Consider the following 6073-nt stretch of genomic DNA (forward strand, 5'->3'; position numbering starts at 1 on the left):
TGCAAAGTGTTCTATGACGGATATTATCTATCCTGTGAAATCATTGTTGACCTTGAAAATGTCTATTCAAAAACTGAACGGAGTAGGGACTTCCCTGTGGCACAGTGGTCCAATGCAGGGGACACGGGTTTGGGCCCTGGTCTGGGAAGATCCCACATGTCACAGAGCAACTAAGCCCATGTGCCACAACTACTGAGCCCGTGTGCTGCAACTACTGAAGTCCACGTGCCTAGAGCCTGTGCTCCGCAACAAGATAAGCCACCGCAATGAGAAGCCAGCGTACCGCAACGAAGAGTAGCCCCTGCTCACCGCAACTAGAGAAAGCCCGCGTGCAGCAACGAAGACCCAACACAGCCAAAGATAAATAAATAAATAAACAAATTAAAAAACCTGAATGGAGTTAACCCTTCCTCCCTACCTACACTGGGGGAGGGGATCTGTCAAAGATTGTTGTTGCTATTTTACACACGGGGAGAACTAAGGAAGGTGCAGAAATGGGACCAGGACCCTGGACTCCTGACTCTGTTGGTGTAGGGTCTTAAATGAGTGAACTGCTTTGTATTCTTTCTACAGGGTTGCTCTGTAAGAAATATCCCTCATCTAATATTCAAAGGGGGACCTGAGACAGTTTCTAAAAACAAAAGTGGCTGTTGGGTGGGTTCAATTATCTCTACAACTGGGACAGCTCTGGGAATGAAGCAAGAGGAGACATCTTTGGAGTCAGAGGGATTTGGGTTTGAACCCCAGATTTTGACAGTTACAAGCTGGGAGAACTTGGGCAGGTTATTCAACATCTCGGAGCCCCAGTGACCTTGGAAAATAGGATGCATTGTATTAAAACTTGTAGGAAAACTCCCACCTGGCCCCTGTAGGCGGAGGGGTGACCAGCAGGGCAGGGTTTGAGTCTCACAGGTGCTCTGACTGACAACACCCACAGTCATTCCTACAAATGCTTCCCTGGCAGAGTTTTCTACGTATCAGGGATCATGCAGATGGGATGTTAACACAGTAGTCAGCACAGAAATCAACATTTGTGGGTTTATTTTAGTGCCTTTTTTGTTGTTCTCCATATTTCCATATTTCCCCAACCCTCAGGAGCATCAGAATCACATGGGAGAGGGTGTTTATTAAATATACGAATTCCTGGGGCTCATGCCCAGAGATTCTGATGCTTAGGGGCTCACCCCGGATGTATGGTTACAAAAGCTCCCAGGTGAGTCTCTTGTAGCAGGGCTGGCTCTGCCTTGGGGACCCAGTTTGGCAACCAGTCCTTGGCGCTACTTTGTTTAAATGTCAAGGTGGGCTCTTCTGCTCCATCTCGTATTATCCTCATTTGTATTCAAGCCTGTGTCTTCCCCCTGGACTGTAAGCTCCTTGATGTCAGGATTATCTGTCGTATTTGCGTCAGTGAACCAAGGTTTCCATAGGTGCTCCGTGGAACAGCATTGCTTGCTGAATGGGGTCAGGCTCTAGGGAGGCGTGTGTGTGTGTGTATGTGTGTGTGTGATGTGAATCTTTGTTAAAAGAACCTTTTTGTTTTTCATCTGCATTTGCTGTGAGTCAGTGTGATTTACTCTAATGGCAGCCAGTGCAGCTTAAGCAAGGCTTTGCCCTGAAATGGAGCGAGGTTATGGATGGGCAGAGCAGCCAAAAGCAATTCCTTGGAAAAGCTTCAGTGTCATCCTCACTAATTGCACTCAAATTTTCACTTCCTTTTAACACTGCCATGAGGGCCATGTTGATTCTCCTGTGGAATGGGTACTATCAAATCGCCTGTACAAGTGTATGTGAGTAACTGGGATTGGGTTTGGGGATGGATGCATTTCATCTGTGAACAAAAATAATGGGATAGGTGTCATCATTGGTTACCACCGTGTGTGAGATGGGACTTGGCATCCAAAGGAGGAGCCTCCTTTACATCCTCAACCTTGATCAAACTGTTTCTGAATTCCTCACACACACAGTCAGTACCATGATTGGTACTGATTGGATAATACTTCAGTTTCTTCCTCTGCTGGGTAGGAAAATAAACTGTGGAAACAACTTCTCGAGGGTCCTTTCTTTTGTATCAGAGCTTCTCATGCTGGCCTTAGAACACCTGTGAGGGAATATCTGAGGTGGTTTCTAGACCTACAGTTTCAAGGTCCCACCTTTTTGAATCAGAATCTCTGATGCTGGGACCACAAAATGAACTGATAACTCAGGAAGTTTGTAATCAAGTAGGGAGATCAGAAGTGTATATGAGTAAGTGTAATACAGAGTAGGTTAAAAAACCAATACCTTGATTTTTAAATTTTTTATTATTTAAAAATTTTTTTTGGCCATGCTACGCGGCGTACGGGATCTTAGTTCCCTGACCAGGGATTGAACCCATGCCCCCTGCAGTGGAAGCACAGAGTTTTAACCACTGGACCATCAGGGAAGTCCCTACCTTCGTTATTTTTAACGAAATAGGTGTTTAAAAAATTCAAGGAATACAGAAAAGTACAAGAAAGAAAGAAAAATCACCTCAAATCTTACCACCCCAAGAAACGAACCTCCTTACTATAAAGTGAACATCATCCCAGACTCAGTCTGTATACAGATGGAAGGTTGGCTAGAGAGATGGACAGACACTTCTGATCAGACAAAATGGGATTTTTTAAAAGAAAAGGTACTACATTTACTGTTGCATAAATGTAATTGAAGAAAAAGAAACTGAAGTGACCCTGAGGTACCTGGAGATGCGTGTAGGGTCCAGGCTGATGAGGAAGGCAAAGCAAGAAGGGTGGTGAGGTTGTGAAGAGCAGATTTAGAAGGGAGAAGGGGGTGAGGGAGGTGGGAGACAAGCAAACGTAGCTAGAGTGGGAATTCTAGATCTTGAGACCAGATGGCTTTACAGTGATGATGAAGATCAAAGTGGGGGCATTAGAATGAAGCTATAAAGCCCCCATTTGAGGCTGGGATGCATAGATGCTCCCTGTGAATGTCTGCTCATTGATGGTGAGAAATGTGAGCATCCTGGCCCTGCCAGATCTTTCCTAGGGACTCTGTGCTCTATTCCTGGGGCCTTTTTATCACCTGGCTCAGAGCAGTGGTCCCCAAAATGGTGTTCTTTGTACCATGACCATTCTATGTAAAATGTTCATGGGTCAAGGATGAAATGAAAAACAACTGGGAAAATGTTGTGGGAATGTGCACATTGGTGAAAAATTGCTTTTTATCCTTTCTGGGGGATTGTTCTTTATTTTGAAGTGATGTCTGTTCTGTTCAATTTTATTTGGCATTTTTGGATTTTTTTTCTTTCCTGAAATGCTATGGGGTAGAAATGTCTAATACTTACTCATATCCAGTTCTTGTCTCCTTCTTGGTAGTGGGAGGATGACACCCTCTTCCTCCATTTCCCTCGGTGAGGCGGGGGGAGGAATGTGACTAGTATTGGCCAATGGGCTGGGGCAGAAGTGCGGTGTGTGGGTTCTAGGCTGGAGCATTTAACACCTAGTGCATGGTCTTCTGGCTCTGTCTTCCTTCTGCTGCCCTGACGGGTGATGGAACCTCTGTTAAGTTCAACGTGGAAACAGAATCCCTTCCACCCTGCTCCTTGACATGGAATGCACATGAAGCGTGAGTGAGAAAAGCAACTCCTAAATGTCCTAAGGCACTGACACTTGGGGGTGGTTTGTTATTGCACCAAAACCTAATCCAGGTTGATTGATTATGGTAGTATTTTTTTTGGGGGGGGGGTGAAATTGGTAGCTTAAAAATGTCCTTTCTTAACCTCACCAACCCTCCAAAAAAAGGGGAACATTATGTTGGTTCCCAAAATTAAAAAAATATTTTTTGGCTTATGAAGTAGAACAATCTGGGAGTCAAGCGTAGAGAACCACAGTGTGGAGTATCTACAAGCCCAGGTTATTTCCCTTAGCCAAGTTGTGGAGAATTTCTGTCTTTCCTATTCCACATTCCAGGGACTCTTTTTCTTTTAATATTAACATATTTGTGTTATTATATTTTTGGCTGCATTGGGTCTTCGTTGCTGCTTGTGGGCTTTCGCTAGTTGTGGTGAGCGGGGGCTACTCTTTGTTGCGGTGCGCGGGCTTCTCATTGTGGTGGCCTCTCTTGTTGCGGAACACGGGCTCTGGGCGGGCTTCAGTAGTTGTGGCACGGGAGCTCAGTAGCTGTGGTTTGCGGGCTCTAGAGCTCAGGCTCAGTAGTTGTGGCACACGGGTTTAGTTGCTCCACAGCATGTAGGATCTTCCTGGACCAGGGCTTGAACCCGTGTGCCCCTGCATTGGCAGGAGGATTCTTAACCACTGCGCCACCAGGGAAGTCCTTCCAGGGATGCTTGAAGAGACTTTGGTAAAATGTTACAGCTGAAATGGTGCTGGGAGCCGCGGACTACCCTGACTCAGTTCTAGGGGTAGAATCCCTTCCTGCTTCAGAAGGAGCTTCGTGCCCTTGTGATAGTTCAACCCTTTAGAGGGATTCTGTACTAATTACATTAAGACATGGCCATGGCTTCTGCTTCGTTGTCCCCCAAATTAAACACCTCAATCACACAAACACACCCTGTCAGATTTAGTGCAACTGATTCCCAACTGTCACTAAGGACAAAATTAGCTTATATTTCTTCCAGTTCAACTGAAAGAAAATGGACAATAAAATGCTGATCAATATGTGCAGCTCAGGAAGTACAGCCTGCTTTGAGATGCAGAAGTGTTTGTTTTAAAAATCTATACTCTTGAGTAAAGAAAAAAAAATCCATCTCTCTTTTCTAGAGGGGGAAGACTGAGAGCTGGGCTTAGCAACAGCTTGACCGTCGGAGTCTGAATTAAACCAATAAAATAGACGTTCCCCTGGAAAGAAGGGTGCATTTCTGCTTTTCTGGAGGACCATGCTTTTATGGTGAAGTTTGCTCTCTGTCTTTGGTGGTGTGTGTGTCTCCGGGTGTGTGTGTCTGTGGGTGGATGTCTGCATGCAAATGACAGTGTGTACCTGTGTGGGTGTGTGCAAAATGCCCATACGAACCTCAGCTTTGCGGGAATCTTAGGGCCTTGAGTCCAGTGGATGCCATTTTAAGAAAAATCACTCAAAAACGAGACAGAAAGAATTGAAATCAAATCCCAGCTTTAAAAGCCCAGGTTTGTGGGCAGCTCTGGATTTTCTTTGTTTGGGAGTCTACCTGCCTCCATATGACATTTTTGCTTCTTTTTTAAATGATCAGAGTCAAAGGGCTAAAACTGATCATGAGCACAAAAGAGTAGATAGTGTATCTACTCTAGTAGATAGTGTAACCCTCTTTACATGAGATTTTCTCAACTGAGAGAGAGACTATTGACATTTTAGGTTGGATATTTCCCTGTTGGGGGCTGCCCTGTGCAGGAGTTCTGTAACAAGGGGCATGCATGAGGTTCGAGTTGAAATGGAGAATCACGGTGAGACTGAGGAATTTGGCCATAGTGTCTTGAAGATACCCACGGTTTCTGGAGTCCTGACTGCACTTCTGTGGAATCAGGACTGGGTGGAATTCCCAGTTGCCACCTGTCTCCTATTCATTCAACAAACATGCAGGGAACCACTATGTGCCTAGAACTTGCCAGGAGAGGAGAAGAAAAAGATGATTGAGACATGGATCCATCAGAGGTCACTCTACCCTAACACAAATCAGATAAGAACACAGGGTCTTGTGGGGTAAGTGCCTTGATAGACCTCATCCTGCAGGCTATGTGAGAATGAAGGACTTTAAAAAAAATTACACATGAAAATGTATTGCACTTCATATATACAAATGTGATTTGTGTTAACTCTGTAGTATAATTATGCCCATATTCTTAGCATTATTATTATTATTATTTTTAAAATAAATTTATTTATTTATTTATGGCTGCGTTGGGTCTTCGTTGCTCCCTGAGGACTTTCTCTAGTTGCGGCGAGCGGGGCTACTCTTCATTGCGGTGCGCGGGCTTCTCATTGCGGTGGTTTCTCTTGTTGCGGAGCTCAGGCTCTAGGCATGCAGGCTTCAGTAGTTGTGGCACATAGGCTCAGTAGTTGTGGCTCGTGGGCTCTAGAGCGCAGGCTCAGTAGTTGTGGCGCG

At 45.0% G+C, this 6073-nt stretch overlaps 1 protein-coding gene across 22 annotated transcripts in view; it reads left to right on the forward strand.

Moving 5' to 3' along the window:
* Positions 1–6073, forward strand: part of RBFOX1 (RNA binding fox-1 homolog 1) — a 2204510-nt gene that overhangs the window by 25260 nt on the left and 2173177 nt on the right. The gene's annotated exons all lie outside the window — the stretch shown is intronic.

Source organism: Balaenoptera borealis (assembly GCF_965194805.1).
Source record: "Balaenoptera borealis genome assembly, chromosome: 16".
Lineage (NCBI taxonomy): Eukaryota > Metazoa > Chordata > Mammalia > Artiodactyla > Balaenopteridae > Balaenoptera > Balaenoptera borealis.